General features: G+C 35.5%; 1 long non-coding RNA gene across 3 annotated transcripts; it reads left to right on the forward strand.

Annotated features, from left to right (window-relative positions):
- The first annotated feature begins 10,108 nt into the window (after positions 1 to 10,108).
- LOC114316476 (uncharacterized) lies at positions 10,109 to 16,497 on the forward strand. 3 transcript variants are annotated; one of them, XR_014333645.1, is made up of 5 exons: positions 10,109 to 10,494; positions 10,646 to 10,782; positions 11,626 to 11,668; positions 13,229 to 13,403; positions 16,271 to 16,497. It is a non-coding gene; the product is annotated as an uncharacterized LOC114316476 (long non-coding RNA). The 3 variants fall into 3 exon arrangements; XR_014333646.1 differs by having other exon boundaries at positions 10,123 to 10,494; positions 10,703 to 10,782; positions 13,229 to 13,286; XR_014333644.1 differs by having other exon boundaries at positions 10,146 to 10,494; positions 10,703 to 10,782.
- The last annotated feature ends 1,046 nt before the right edge of the window (positions 16,498 to 17,543 follow it).

Consider the following 17,543-nt stretch of genomic DNA (forward strand, 5'->3'; position numbering starts at 1 on the left):
CACACTCAAAAGAAAAGCATGAGGAACTTGATAGGAGAATAAAGTTCTTGCTGCAACAGCAATCTTTGAGCTTAAAGACATTTGGCCTCAAAATGCACAAAAGGCCACCTGCAGTACCTTCTGAGTCCACTCCCAAAAAATCCATCTCTTCATGAGGCCAAATGGTTTTCACAAAACAGTCATCCATAGAGCTTCTTTCTGTTTCTTGTAATAATAAAACATCCACATTCCTATCCTTTACCAGGTGCTTAATTTTCCCCATTTTTTCTAGCCTTCTCAGCCCTCTAACATTCTAAGATAAAATCTTCATAATTAAACTGACATTTAACCCCCACTACCCCTGCTAGCAAACAGTTAGGTTTTGTTTGCCCCTTCTACACCTACAAGTCTTGCCAAGTCATTCTCTTCTAATTCCACTATCTTGCTCACAACCTCTTCTTCTTGTCCATGGTATTGCATCCCCAGAATTGTACCCACATTTAGCGTTGTTTGTGCCTCTTCTATTAGATTTCTCCTTTTAATCCTCAAATGACTCTGAGAGGATGACAAAGAGGAGGCTACTACTGCTGTTGTAGCTCTGAAGATGGCTCATCTTTGGAAGCCAAGGCTGCTAACCACACCTTTCTGTCTGATATGGCCTCTAGCTAACCCGATACCCCTCTTTGAAACAGAGCCTTTTTTCCAAGTATTGTGAACTTTTTGAACTGTTACTTCCTTACCTTTTCTATTTACATCAACCCTCTTCCCCAAATTCCTTTGGATAGTTTGGACCAGATTGGGCCTGAGTCTAGGCTGGGCCACACTGTCACCCAAGTTCAAACCCACCATGTTATTTGATTCACTGGGCTCAAGCCTAACCTACACACCCTCAAGTAAGACTTCCAGGTTAGTGTTGGATCTTTCACCCTCTGGTCTACTCAACTCCCTTAAAAGCCCTAAATTTCCTATAGCCCCATCGAGAGTTTGAATTTTGTTCATCATTACCTTTTATGAGTTGACTGCCTGAATTGAACCTTCTTCCTTGTAGCATGCACCTACATTACCATTCCCCATATAGCCCTGTATATCAACTTGGTTGGTGCATCCTTGCCATCATTTCCCTTACCCAGCTCATCTAATCTGACTAGCACTGTCTCCAACACCCTACTTACCCCACCAGAGCCTTCCCCCACCTTCTCATTCCTTGCTGAAGTAGCTTGCTGAGCACTTCTTCTAAAACCACCATTGCTAGACAGTTGATCCATCTTTTCTTTGTCATTGGATTGAAGTTGAACATGGTCCTTTCCTCTGCTGGTACTGGGACTAAGACATTAACATCTTGGAAATTCCTCACAGTCTCTCATTAGAATAAGCTTGCCTATATACTCCAGATAAACAGTCGAATTAATCATCTACATACACCTCGTAAGCACTCTAACTCTGCCTTGCTGAAAGGTTTGAGGATTATTAATGTCTTCTTCAAATTGAACTACCAACCCCCAATGACTAGTTATACTACGGAAGGTTGTGACACTTCAGAGATTGATTGGAATGCCAAAACAATATAACCATACACACCTCTCTTGCTCTACAAATTGACCTTCCTCCTATTCTTCAACTGAGTTACACCACTTCTAACTCCACTTTCCTAACTGAACCTTCCCTTCCTTCATATGCTGAATTGAGCTGAAAGTTAGCAGCACTATTCTACCTCCACACTCCCTTGCAACCACATCCTTCATCCCTCTGTTACATAGCTCAGCTCTAAAGTCCTTGAAAGCTAGAAAACTACTCAGTTGCATTACTAAGCTTTCGTAGTCCCACCCATTACCTTCCTTATAAGCCTTGATCACCACTTTCTCACTTTCTTTGGATCCACCACTTACTAGTGCCTCTGCAAATGATTTCTTATCTCCATGACTCTGTCTGTGCTGCGAGTGTAGCCGCTGTTTTATCATCATCCCATCTACATCTCTACGTAGTCCCCTATGCTCCATTGGACCAAGACTTTGGAATTTTTGATACTCTGCTCTTTTCACCATCAATGCCTTATTATCGCACCATAGGCCATCTGCCTTCTGGATCGTCATCTCTATAATTAACTTTTCACCTATAGACACGTCATTCTCGATTGTTGATTCTGCATTACATTGTGCTATTGAAAACCCATCATTTCCCATCTCTGTTCCACCTATTTTCATTCTTTTTTACTAACCATGTCTACCATAATAAAAGCAAGCATGCAGTGTATCGACCATTTACACAACGTGCCAATCACCACCCTTAGCATACCCATCAAGAGATGGCGCTTGGCTTTCTAATCTATCTATTGTTCAAAAGCCATGTACTCTCATTTCAAACAAATCCTAGCAAACAAACACTCCAAATACCAACGTTCACCATCCTACACTGCCCTTAATGTCAACCTAGACCCACCCAACTCCTACAAGATTAATCAAAACAGCCTCACGCAACTCATGAAGCAAAAGAATGTAGAAGATCGTGCTCAACTTAGAGGACTTAAAGGCATAGCTTTGGCTCTTGACACTGACTTGGAAAATGGGATTCATTGTGATGATAAGGACATTGCATATAGACATGAAACTTTTGGCTCAAACACTTATTACAAGCCACCCACGAAGAGCTTGTTTCATTTTGTGTGGGAGGCTTTGAAGGACCCAACCATTCTCATCCTTTTAGTTTGTGCAGCAACGTCTCTTGGTTTTGGCATCAAACAACATGGCCCAAAAGAGGGGTGGTATGATGGTGGAAGCATATTTATTGTTGTCTTTCTTGTCATCACTGTCTCAGCCGGAAGCAACTTCAAACAGAACAAACGGTTTGACAAATTATCTGAAGCGAGCGATAATGGATATGCTGGAATGCTTGTGATTTTAGTGGGAATCAACACATGGGGAAACCGAATTAGATTAGTTACAAGAAAACCTGATGGATTATTGGTTAAAAGGGTTCGGATTATTAAGATAACTGAATTTTTAGACAAGATTTTTCCTGCAATAGCTTTCTTGATTGGAATCATGCTTAACAGATAACCTCTTGTCTATGTATCTGTTAGATACAGATTTTGAATTCAAATTGTTCACGTTACCCTTATTTTTTTTCTTTTTACTGGTTACATTTGAAGGTGCTTTCGGGGTTATGAAGTTCACCGGTCCACTTTGATAATTTGAATAATCCATTTTATAAGATTATTTATGTATATCATTCATAAACTTTTGGCTTAATAACTTTAAGGTTACGGATTCAAGTCACAGGACAACTACTTTGTACACTATGCCAAAGGTTAGATATACAATATTTTCTCTCTCAAATACACATTAATGTGCACTAATTGAGCATTGTTATTTATGTATATCATCCATACAGAAAGTTAGATCGTTCTGATAATCGTAACCTATTCAATTTATCATGTTTGCCACACACAAAAAATAAACAAATAAATAAATGGTCTATTTTTAAAAATATGTTTGTTGTCTATTTTTTTTTGGAAATAAATCTGATAAATTGAATAAATTATAATTATCAAATCGAGTTAATTTTTTGTGTAGATGGTATACACAAACGACTTCACAAAATGAACAATTCTAATTATCGAAATATGACCCATAATAGATCTCATGACCCGAACATCTCGACTGGAGGAAAGCTAACTCTTTTTTTTTGGGGAAACTTCCAGTAAGTCCCATATACAAAGTTCAAAACCCATCTAGTTCCAAAACAAAATACTTGCACCAATTAGTTTTACATATTTTTAATTGTTACCAAAAATTCTATTTAAAAAAAAAAAAAAATTCATAGATGCTGTTACATTCAACTACTATCAAACTTCCGTTAGATGGTCACTGGAGACTCGTCAGAATGTTCAACATTATTGAAAAGTCACCAGAGTATTGCTGGAAGTTCTCTGAAGTTTTCTAAACGTCATTGGAAGTCGCTTGAATGTCTAGAATGTTCGCTGGACGTTAAGAATATCGTCGAAAACTCACCAAAATGTCCAGAGTATTTTCGAAAAAAATAAATAAATGGAGAAATTAAAGAAAAAAAATATAACAAAATGTGCTAAATATTGATGAAAAAAAAAAAAACATAACAACAAAAAAACAACAATGAAAAGAAAAAAAAAAAAAAAAAACATATGTTATTTTTTTAATTTTTATAGGGTTTAAACAAATAATCTCCAATATTGATCAAATTAAAAAGTAAGTTTTGAAATTGTAAAATGTCACAATTTTAAAGTAAAAATCTATTAGGGTAAATTACACTGACACCCCATGAGGTTTATGTTTATTCCAGTTCCCTCCCTCACCTTTTGGAAATTGCATCTCCCATTCTGAAGTTTAAAGTTTCATTACAGATTCCCCTCTCAGCAATTTAATTTTTTTAAATATCAATTTTGCCCTCATTGGGTAAATTACATTGACACCCCTCACATTTTAGAAATTATAATCCCCTCCCTAAGGTTTAAAGTAGCATTACCAATTGACCATTCGGTTAGTATTAGTTGGAAAAAAAAAATTCATTGAAAAAAAAATTAATTGGAAAAAAAATTATTTAAAAAAAAATTAATAGAAAAAAAAAATTGTTAGTAAAATTTTTAAATTTTTGTTTAAAAATCAACGTGAACTCATTTTTTGAATTTAAGTTTTTTTTTTCTCAAATTTACAAACTGTGACAATCATTTATAAACCAAAAAAACTATCAAACAAGGTTTTATGACAATTTTTTAAATTTTTGTAAATATAAATTGAAAACTGAAAACGAAATAGTTACCAAACAGGCCTCAGATGATAAAAATGTCGTAAAATTAACAAATAATTAAATAAGTTACCAACGTAAAAAATAACTTATCAAAAGATTCTTAGGCTATGTATGGTTTGATTTTTAAATTTTTTTTTTTAAAATTAAAAATTAATTTGGTTAAGAAATAAAAAATATAAAATAATTATCATTTAAGGGTAAAAAATAATTATCATTTTAACTTTTGGGTAGGTTATATACATACGTATAACTATTTCAATTTAATTTGTAAAAAATTATTTCTAACCACTCGAAAGATAAAAATTATATAAAAATGATAATTATTTTTTATTTTTTATTTCTTAACTAAATTAATTTTTAATTTTAAAATTTTTTTTCTAAAAATCAAACTATACATAGCCTAAGAATCTTTTGATAAGTCATTTCTTATGTTGGTAAGTTATTTACTTAATTGTTAATTTTATGACATTTTTACCATCTGAAGCCAGTTTGGTAATTATTTCGTTTTTAGTTTTCAATTTATATTTACAAAAATTTTAAAAACTACCATAAAAACTTCTTTGATATTTTTTTTGGTTTATAAATGGTTGTCACAGTTTGTAAATTTGACAAAAAAATGTAAATTCAAAAAATGAGCTTACGTTGGTTTTTAAACAGAAATTTAAAAATTTTACTAACAAATTTTTTTTTAATTAATTTTTTGTTTCAAGTAATTTTTTTTCCAATTAATTTTTTTTTCAATGAATTTTTTTCCAACTAATACTACCCGATGGGGCAATTGGTAATGCTATTTTAAACCTTTGGGAGGAGATTGTAATTTCTAAAATGTGAGAGGTGTCAATGTAATTTACCCAATGAGGGCAAAATTGGTATTTAAAAAAATTAAATTGTTGAGGAAGAGAATTTGTAATGAAACTTTAAACCTCAAGGGAGAGATGTAATTTCCAAAATGTGAGAGGGGAACTATAATAAACCTAAACTTCAGGGGGTGTCAGTGTAATTTACCCAATCTATTAAGCATTTATCCTTAATAATCAAACTGAAAAACATGTTATGAAACTATAAAATTTTATAATTCTAAAAAATGTTATGAAATTACAAAAAATTTTAGTTTTAAACCATGATTCATTTCAGTACCAAACAAATTGAAACTGCAAAGTTTTACAATTTTCACTACTTGTAATTAAAACTTGAAGACAACTTGTTCAAAATTTGAAAATTCTTTCTATTAAAACAAGAAAAGAGAAGTGTATAGTAGAGAAAATGTAAAAAAATTAAAAGATCAAAGAAGAGAGACAGATATAGAGAGATGATCATACTCTAACAAATATTTTTTATTTAGATCTAGTCAGATTTGATGTAGATCTACATCAGATTTGAGTAGATCTACTTATCTTCTTTGTCGGAAACATATCCTTTTCACCGTCGGTGAAGGTGAATGTGAAGGTGAAGCAAGGAATCAATGGTTGGTGGTTGCCCATGAACCCTAATCGATAGTGGTCGTCGATCCCTGGTGACAATATATCAGAAATAAAAAGGGAAGAAGTAAGACTTGGTTGTCGGTCGCCGATCACCGGAAATCAAGAAGAGAAAGAGGTAGAGAAGAAGAAAAACATTACTTTGAATATAAACAAAAAGTTATGGGACTAAATAAACCACACCTCTTACAAAGAGGATTTTTTTGGTAATTTCCCCTTTTTTTCCATCTACAGATTTATATAAGGAACTAGGCCCATAGGTTTAAGGTCCATGTTGGACCATAGAGAAACATGAATACTACTATACTACTTTTCCCTCTTTGATTTTAAAAATTTTTAAAATAGTTTTTGAATTTTTAATATATATATTTTTAGTTTTTAGTGATTTTTAAAATTTAAATTATTATTTTTCTTTTTAGATTTACTTATTTTAGATTCACTGAAAAAGCACAAAATTTGTTTAAAAATATTTTAAAAATTCACTAAATATAAAAAAAACATACAAATATATATATACAAAATTTCAATACAATTTGTTAATTATTTTTAAATATCTTCACAAATATTTTAATTTTTTAATATGTTTAGATTTGGTTAGGTGCATCTAAAAAATAAAAATTTTGATTAAATATAATTAAAAAAAATTCACTAAAGTCCAAAAAAAAAATCAAACACTCAAAAATTATTTTTGAAAACTCAAAATCAAACAAAGTATTCTTTCACTTCTTATAATTTAAGAAGTGTAAAAAAACTATTTAGTAAATTGGACTCAAATATGTATTTACTAATAATCTGGATATACTTTAAACTCGTAATAATTTGCTTTGGATCTATCTAATAACGTTTATATTTATAATTTATACAAAATTATAAATTATAAATAAAACTTGTTTTGTATTTATTTCATTTTAAAAAAATTATAAACAGTTTGTAAAATTTATTAAAAAAATTTAACATAAAAAAATTACTTTTACTTGTTTAATTTATTTTTTTCACTCCTTCCTTCTCATCCCACCCCTTCCAACTACCACCCCCCACTCATCATCATTACCACTAGCTATCTTTACCTCTAGCTATCATTACCACTGACCCCCTTCCTCGTATCATACCTCCTTCAATCATCATCTCACATACAGTCGTCAAACACTTTCGGTCATCACTTTCGACAGTTGACAACGATATCTAGTGGTTGGCAATAACCTCTTATCACCACCTCCACATGACAATACAACTATAGTCTCTAGTAGTTGACTATCACCTTCAATTATCACTCCACCCCCCTCCCCCTCCGGCGGCCGCCAATCAACTCTTTTATTTGTTTTCCAAACAAATATTTAAAACACGTGTATTAAACATATTTTTTGTTTTAATTTTTTTTTTCGTAAATAAAAATAAAAAAATCGTTGAGAGAGAAAAAAAAAGAAAAGAAAACTTTAGAACTAAGTTCGATTTACCTAGGGAAGGGGGAAAATAAAATGCGACACTTTCCTGCAATATGCTGACTCAGTTCACTAAAAATTCGAAAGAATGACTTGTAAATAACGTAGGATAGCAAATAAATCAATAAAGTACCCTATAAACTGCAAACTTTTTTACTTTTCCTTGTAAAGAGAATTTTTAATTACTTTCCATAAAATGTGCTTCGCATGCAAGAAAAAACTTTTTCCTTGTTATAATCACACATTGCAAATTTAGGTTTCGTTTGAAAAATGGGTTAGTTTTTTGATTTTTTAACTTTTTTAACTATTTTAGCCTGAGGCTAAAAAATCTGGTTTAGGAAGGATTTTTAGCTTTTTTGACTTTTTTAATTTTTTTGTGAAAGAAATAATGTAATGATTATGGGTTAGATATGATATTTTGTCTTATTAGGCTAAAAAGCCTATTTTGTTTTTTGTGGCTATTTTAGCCAAAAAATCCCCAAAATCCACTTCCCAAACATAGGCTGGGGTGGTTTAGGATAATCTAAATAAATGCATTTTTTAACTTTTTATGAAATATGGGTTGGGTATGGGTTGAGTTTGAAGTAATGTGGTAGATAGGTGATGTGACTTAAATATGATAGTGACTTTTTGACTTTTGAACTTTTTTAAGTTATGAAAAACAATGCCTAAATATCCAAATTTTGTTAATATAATATAAGAGTTTCTATACTCATTATTAATTGGTTTTCAATTAGATACTTTAACATGATATCAGAGTTCGGTTTTGGATAGCCTCACACCAGTGATGGTATTGGCCTGAGTCTTTTTCTTTTGTCCAGGCTATCTCTCAATCGCCTCCATGTTGCATGTGGTGAGGAGAGGAGTGTTAGACTTAATCCACATCACCAATCTAAGTTACTTAGTTTTGAGTTTGATACTTTAACAATGTTTAGTACACAAGAAAATATTTCAAGAAAATTATTGTGTGACTCAGATTTATTTTACTTATAAATCTCACAATATATAAGTTAAATCGGAATTATAATAAATTTTTAAGTATTTTTATGTGTACTAATTTTGTGTACATCTTCACTTGGAAAAAAGAAAGATTAAAGAGAAGATGCACTTACACATATGCTTTGGTTTTTCTCTTTCTTCGCTATTCCTATTTGACACATTAATCTCTCTCAACAAACTCTCAATTTGATTAAAAATAATAGAAGGTGAAAATAGAGTGTAAAACTAACATTTGTAACTATGTTTTTCTTACTGCGAAAATGTTCGATTTTTATTGCCAACATGATGGGTAAAAGATATAAATAATGAAGGGGGCATAATTACTCAAAACCATTTTTATAGGACCAAGTCTGGCAAGAGGAAGGTCCCCACTCTGAAATGGGCTCCTTTCCCCACTCCGAAGCAGGCCGAGTTAAGAGCCAACCCTGGTCCATTCCCCACTCCGAATAGGGCAAGTCCATGGACCCAACCCAAGCTTAGTTTCTCACTCTAGTATGGGCCGAGATAGAGGCCTAACCTTGGCCTTTTCCCCACTCCGAAGTGGGCAAGGCCATGGGCCTAACTCTAGTACCCATCCCCCCTCCGAAGTGAGTAAGTCCATGACTTAGGCCCCATGGTCCCCACTCACTCTGAAGTGAGTCAAGCCGAGTTAAGCTAAAACAGAACAAGCAACACCATGTGAGTGAGGACGCGTGGTGCCCGCGAATAACGGAATCGCTCAACAGAGTCTTTCCTCTCCTCCAATGAAGAGCAATCTAGCATAATGACTGAGTATCAGGTGGCGGAGAGAGGAACTTGGTGAGCAAGTGAAACATTCCCTATAAAAGGTAATCTTACTCTCCCATGCAAGGGATCGATCTCTCTAAACTCTATACATACTCATCTTCTCTACCTCCTCTCCACCAGACTTCGGCACTGACTTGATCGTCAGAGGGGTTTCAACCAAACCCTGGTCGGGCAACCTAACCATCTGTTCCTTGTGTAGGCCTTCACCCAACAGTATTCCACACTACAAGAAAACAGTCCAAATAACACGGAGCTTTTTGTGACGACGCTTTCAAACCGTCGCCAAAAATGGTCTTTTGCGACGGCATTTTCAAACCGTCGCAAAAAATGGCCTTTTGCGACGGCATTTTCAAACCGTCGCAAAAAATGGCCTTTTGCGACGGTAGTGACCCCGTCACTAATGAATATACAAGAAAAATACATAAACATTTGCGACGTCTGGTGTACCGTCGCAATTTATTTTTTTGAGATGGTAAACATTTAATGTCGCAAATAGTGGACCATTTGTGACGGCAAAAATCCATCGCAAACTAACTCTTGTTAAAACAACATCGTTTTATTTGTTAGAATTTATCATTTGTGACGGTTTAAATATGCCGTCGCAAAAATTAATGAAATTTTTTCAAACCCGCTCAGTTTAGCCCATTCGCGGTCAATTTTCCCCCAAATCCCCTCAAACCTTTCTGAAACCAACCCAAAATCCCTAACACCTTTCTGAAACCGAAATCCCCAAAACTTTTTGAAGCAAAATCCCCAAAACCCTTGAGCCAAAATTCAACGATGGTGAAGGACGACGACGGCTAGCAGCGAGTGACGATGGGTGAACGACGACGACGGGCAGCAAGTGAGCAACGAGTGACGACGATGAACAACGACGACGAGCAACAACGAGTGACGGCTAGCAGCGAGCGACGACGAGCAGCGGTGAAGACGGCGACGACGAGTGATGACTATATGCCCTCTCTCTCTCTCTCTAATTACATCCAAAGACTTCTGTTTTCGTGGGCTAAGGTTCAATTTGAAGTTCGGAAATGGTACGAGTGTTATATTGCAGAAAACTATGGCATGCCTTCTCTTTTCATTTGATTCTTTCTTCTGGTCATAATATTTCCTTAATTGTCACATTTTTTTTGTCGTTCTCATGGTAGCTAGTTTTTGTATTATTGTCATGTATGATGTATGAAGACTTCATCTGCTTTTTGATGCAATGAGTTTGTGATGACATCCCTTCTCTCTCATAAGGAAAATTGGCAAAATTTCGAATAAAGGAGCTCAAAGATGTTCTCAATCAACTGGGTCTTTCAAAGCAAGGAAAGAAGCAGGTTTGATATCTGGAATATTTCCTATATTGCTTGTGGGTTTAGTTTCATGAATGACCTACTAGTTGTTGATATCTTGTGAACTTAAAAGAGTATTGGCTGTAAGCCTAATGATTCCAGCACATTGTTTTATGTTTGTCTTCTATTCATTTGACTACATTTGCATTTTGTTAAAAAAAAAAATACACTTGAAAAGAGATGACTTTTGGATTCCATTGTTGATGTAAGCATGTCAGAGAACCTGAAGTTTGCCCTCTAGTTTTAGGAAAATCTCACGTCCCAGTTTTCTTATTTGTCAACCATTCTAGGGGTTACATATGTGTGTGCTTGCAATTTATCTTCTGTAATTTAGTTAGCCATTTGTTCAGTGTTGAAAATTGTTTGTCAATAACATTCAAGCTTTCATTTGGTAAATCCCCTCCTCCCTTTGTCCTGTTAACCTCCTCACCCTGTCTCTTTGCCATTTTCAGCTCCACGAATGTAACTTCGCATTTCTTAAGCTTGCAACAGCTTGTATGGGTATTTGTTCATATGCCAATGTGACTAGAATTTGTTGATTTTGCATTATGCTTGCTTGGAGTTGAGTAAAACTGGCCATCTCTTGTATGTGTTTATCGTGAGGCAAGCTGCCAGAATATTATTTGATTATTTGTATAAAAAACTTAGCTTTAGGCTTATTTGTCCTTTCATTAGCAAAATTGAAGTTCTAACCCTCATCATATGAGTTGATTTTTGTCTGTGTGTTGAGCATCTCTCTTATAATCTTCATTAAATCTTTATTGGGCTTTTGAATTGGATTATGAAAAAAGCATATTAGGTCTGATTTGTGTATAATTGATTATGTAGGCCCTTGTAGACCGGATATTATCCATTCTCTCTGATGAATGAGGTAACTAACTGGTTCTATTTCTCTCTTTTTCTTTTTTTCCCTCCCTTCAAATATGATGGATACATTCTTGTTACAAGTCCTCTGTGTTAATCAAGTATGATTGTTTGGGCAGTGGAAGTGGTACAAGACTTTGGGGTTTGGCCAATGATGATGGCTTTGCTGGTAGCCATGGTGGGTGGTTGTTTGGGGCTATAGAGGAGGGATTCTTGGTGGGGGTTGAAGGGACTGGTGGTTTGGGCCAGTGGAGGTGGTTCAAAGCAATGTGGTTGGAGGGAGTGGTGACGATACAGTTTGGTAGGGTGTATAATTGTTTGATTGAATGATGATGTGGCAAAATATTATTGGTTATAACAATTTTGTTGTGGATTATGTTGACTTTGGAGAAAAACATTTTTAATAAATTGAAAGGGTAATATAGTGAAAAGCCACTCTATTAACAACATTTGCTCCACAAATCTAACAACAGTTATACACACAAAAAATGAAGTGTATAGTCTAGATTAAAATCTGATATGATGTAGACTACACATTTTATTATTTATATATTTTATTTTTCCATATTTGCAGCATTGTTGTTCGATGATATCCACTTTAGATAGACTAGTGTTAATTGTTTTTCGAGTTTATAGCCATTTGAATTGTTCTTTGTAATCTGATAAAATTCATCTCCGATAAAGTACTGGTTGTTATAGAGTTCAGATTTGCAGATTGTTTCTTTAGAAGAATTACCAACAATTTGATTGGCTAGTATCTAACCAACTAGGTAAGAGACCATTTTCTTTTCTTGCATTGTTGTATAATCTATGAGGTTCCATAAGTCAAAAGGATGGGAGGGGGATTTTATCATTTTAGAAGATTGTATGTTCTTCATATGGGATGTGAATTAATACTTTGGTTTGATTATGTATTTTTTATTTATTGTAAATGATAGATCAGCACTTCATCTGTAAAACAGTATCATGACAGATCATTATAGATCTGTCCTAGCAAATCATAATTCTCAAAGAAATCAGATCAAGATAGTAGAAGAAGCTGTGAAGCATGGGTATTTTGTAAAACATGTCGTACAATAGTCATACAAAAACTATTGTTGTTCTAAATGCATTGTATTTATGGGGTGAGCCATTCAAAGTAAGTACTACTAGATCTTCATCATCCATAGGTGAAGAAGCAAGAGCTAACTGATCACAAATTTCCAAATTGACGAAGATATTCTTCCACTGTATTGGATTTCTTTGTGGTAGAGTGAAGTTTATTCTTTTGTTGGTTGGTGTAAATGAGAGAATGAGACGTAAATCTCTTGCTAAAAGTGGACCATACCTCATGAGCATGTTTGAGATTGACAATAGAGGAGTAGATTACATCAATTATGGAGTACACTAAGATGGGCTTAATGTATAAATAAGCTATAATAAAACAATCTAGAAGTCTTGAAGACAGTGACAACAGTTATACAGAAACTAATCCCAACAAACTATCTTGATCTTTTAAGTTCTCACTAACTTGAGTTGAGGTGTTACTATTTTGAGACTAATGGTTTCATGTGCTACTATTTTGCAGATTGAGTGATGATGATCTATTATTCACAAGAAATCAGACCAAAGTAACTCCTGTTTTGGTGAGGACACACATATTGCATGTTAATAAACATATTTGTGGCACAAAGTTGGTAGACATATTGTTGTGGCGAGGACTCATCTTGGACTGTATTCAAATCATCAGAACACACATTTACGTAAGTTTTGTACAATATCCAAGAAGCTTGACTTTTAGCAATGACTAGGGATCCTTTTGTCAAATTCTAGGTGTCACTAGTTCCTTAAGAAACTTGAATTCGAAGTGTTGACGCCCTAAAATCACCAAACGGCGTAGGTTTAGCACGAAACTTGGCACACATGACCGCCTAGGCACGAAAGACTTGTGGGAGAAGACGGGACTCCAATCGGGTTCCTGGTTTGGGAGTTAGAGTCGTATTTCATTCTAGGCAAACTAGTTTCCTTAAGAAACTTGAATTTGAGGTGTTAACGCTCCAAAATCACCAAACGACGTCAGTTTAGCACGAAACTTGGCACACACGACCGCCTAGGCACGAGAGACTTGTGGGAGAAGACGGAACTCCTATCGGGTTCTCGGTTTGGGAGTTAGAGTCATATTTCAGTCTAGGCAAATTAGTTCCTTAAGAAACTTGAATTCGAGGTGTTGACGCCCCAAAATCACCAAACGACGTTGGTTTAGCACGAAACTTGACACATAGGACCGCCTAGGCACGAGAGACTTGTGGGAGAAGATGGGACTCGAATCGGGTTCCCGGTTTGGGAGTTAGAGTCGGATATCACTCTAGGCAAACTAGTTCCTTAAGAAACTTGAATTCGCGGTGTTGACGCCCCAAAATCACCAAACCGGGTTGGATTGGCATGAAACTTGGCACACACGACCGCCTAGGCACGAGAGACTTGTGGGAGATGACGGAACTCCTATCGGGTTCTCGGTTTGGAAGTTAGAGTCGTATTTCAGTTTAGGCAAATTAGTTCCTTAAAAAACTTGAATTCGAGGAGTTGACGCCCCAAAATCACCAAACCGGGTCGAATTGGCACGAAACTTGGCACACACGACTACCTAGGCATGAGAGACTTGTGGGAGAAGACGGGGCTAGAATCGGGTTCTCGATTTGGGAGTTAGAGTCGGATATCACTCTAGGCAAACTAGTTCCTTAAGAAACTTGAATTCGCGATGTTGACGCCCCAAAATCACCAAACCGGGTCGGATTGGCATGAAACTTGGCACACACGACCGCCTAGGCACGAGAGACTTGTGGGAGAAGACGGAACTCCTATCGGGTTCTCGGTTTGGGAGTTAGAGTCGTATTTTAGTCTAGGCAAATTAGTTCCTTAAGAAATTTGAATTTGAGGTGTTGACGCCCCAAAATCACCAAACGATGTCGGTTTAGCACGAAACTTGACACATAGGACCACCTAGGCACGAGAGACTTGTGCGAGAAGATGGGGCTCGAATCGGGTTCCCGGTTTGGGAGTTAGAGTCGGATATCACTCTAAGCAAACTAGTTCTTTAAAAAACTTGAATTTGAGATGTTGACGCCCCAAAATCATCAAACGACGTAGGTTTAGCACGAAACTTGGCACACACGACCGTCTAGGCACGAGAGACTTGTGGGAGAAGACGAGACTCCAATCGGGTTCCCGGTTTGGGAGTTAGAGTCGTATTTCGGTCGAGACAAACTAGTTTCCTTAAGAAATTTGAATTTGAGGTGTTGACGCCCCAAAATCACCAAACGACGTCGGTTTAGCACGAAACTTGGCATACATGACCGTTTAGGCACGAGAGACTTGTGGGAGAAGACGGGATTCCAATCGGGTTCCCAGTTTGGGAGTTAGAGTCATATTTCGGTCTAGGCAAACTAGTTCTTTAAGAAACTTAAATTCGAGGTGTTGACGCCCCCAAATCACCAAACCGCGTCGGTTTAGCACAAAACTTGGCACACACGACTGCCTAGGCACGAGAGACTTTTGGGAAAAAATAGGGCTCGAATCAGGTTCTCGGTTTGGGAGTTAGAGTCGGATATCACTTTAGGCAAACTAGTTCCTTAAGAAACTTGAATTCGAGGTGTTGACGCCCCAAAATCACCAAACCGGGTCGAATTGGCACGAAATTTGGCACACACGATTGCCTAGGCACGAGAGACTTGTGGGAGAAGACGGGGCTAGAATCGGGTTCTCGGTTTGGGAGTTAGAGTCGGATATCACTCTAGGCAAACTAGTTCCTTAAGAAACTTGAATTCGCGGTGTTGACGCCCCAAAATCACCAAACCGGGTCGAATTGGCATGAAACTTGGCACACACGACCGCCTAGGCACAAGAGACTTGTGGGAGAAGACCGGGCTCGAATCGGGTTCCCGGTTTGGGAGTTAGAGTCGGATATCACTATAGGCAAACTAATTCCTTAAAAAACTTAAATTCAAGGTGTTGACGCCCCAAAATCACCAAACGGCGTCGGTTTAGCACGAAACTTGGCACACATGACCGCCTAGCCACGAGAGACTTGTGGGAGAAGACGAGACTCCAATCGGGTTCCCGGTTTGGAAGTTAGAGTCATATTTCGGTCTAGGTAAACTAATTTCCTTAAGAAACTTGAATTCGAGGGGTTGACGCCCCAAAATGACCAAACGACGTCGATTTAGCACGAAACTTGGCATACACGATCGCCTAGGCACGAGAGACTTGTGGGAGAAGACGGGACTCCAATCGGGTTCCCGGTTTGGGAGTTAGAGTCGTATTTCGGTCTAGGCAAACTAATTCCTTAAGAAATTTGAATTCGAAGTGTTGACACCCCAAAATCATCAAACGACGTCGATTTAGCACGAAACTTGGCACACATGACCGCCTAGGCACGAGAGACTTGTGGGAGAAGACGGGGCCTCAAATCGGGTTCCCGGTTTGGGAGTTATGGTTGGATTTCTGTCTAGCTAAAATTATTTACTCAACTATCTTTGTAATTATATAGTAGTTAATTTTTTATGTTTTTTTGTAATTAAAATATTAACACATAATTATATTGTCATTAATTATTTTTATTTTTTATTTTTAGATATTTCCTGAGTAGCAGTTTGCTTTTTGTGGAATGCAGGCGTGTGAAGATTGCGACTAATTTTTGTTTTTGTAACCCACAGACGAATCATGACGAAAACTTTTATTTTTGATTTACGTTATTTAGATTTGTAAACATCATTATGTATGTATTATATAACATTATGTGGTGGGATAATTTTGCTGATGTGTTGTTATGAATAAAAGAATATTTTAATTGTGGATGAATTTCTATTTATATACTGGAATTTTTATATTATTATGTAATTATCAATTTCTTTTTTAGTTATTTTTCATTTAATACAGGTAATTTTTATATTTCTAAAAAATTTATTGCAATTTTTTTTTTTTTTTTTTTTTTTTGAGACGGCACGATGCTGTCTCAAAAAAATTAGAACCAGGTTTTTTGCGACGGTAGTATAGCCGTCGCAAAAGATATTGGCATTAGTTTAAACAAAAAACCTTTAGCGACTGTATTCTTTACCGTCGCAAATAATATTTTTAGAGATATTTGCCGTCTCAAATAATCCTTTTAGCGACGGCAACACAGTGCTGTCTCAAAAAATTCAAATTTCCATGCATTAATGCCGACAGCATTGTGCCGTCGCTAAAACCCTTTAGCAATCCCTTTTGTTGCGACTCCTCACCTACCGTCGCTAAAAGCTAGTTGCCATCGCAAAAAAGTTTTTGAGACTGCGTTTTGGGTAGTTACGACGGCATTTTGCCGTCATAAAAAAGCAAATTTTTTGTAGTGTCTCCAAGGTTCATCTACAAAGTTTCATCTTTCTCTATTGCGGAAATCAGTCCGCACAAATAATATTATACATAATTTTATTTTTTTTATCTTATTTTCTTAAAGTATTGAAATTTACATGTAAAATGTCAATTTTTTTTAAAAAATTTCTTCAAATATATAGAATAGGTAATTTCTTCTAAGAGATCAACTTTCAAAAAGTTTAAAAAAAAAAACAAAAAATTATTAAAAGAAAGCCATACCTTGACTAGACAAAGAAAGAAACATGACAATGAGGGTCGGTAAAAAAAAAAAATAATGACACTGAAAAAGAAATATGACCGTTAATTTGATGCCGTTACAAAAGGCACACGGTGTATACACAATTGAAACACATCATCAGAGCGACCGACACTACAGTATCATTGACTCCCGGTGTGGATATTATTTGTGTATCATTCATAAATATAAAAAAAATTAAATCATCTAATAATTGTAATATTTTTATTTTTATTATATTTATCATAAAAAAATAGATGAT

Source organism: Camellia sinensis, chromosome 6 (assembly GCF_055761805.1).
Source record: "Camellia sinensis isolate YWXY chromosome 6, ASM5576180v1, whole genome shotgun sequence".
Lineage (NCBI taxonomy): Eukaryota > Viridiplantae > Streptophyta > Magnoliopsida > Ericales > Theaceae > Camellia > Camellia sinensis.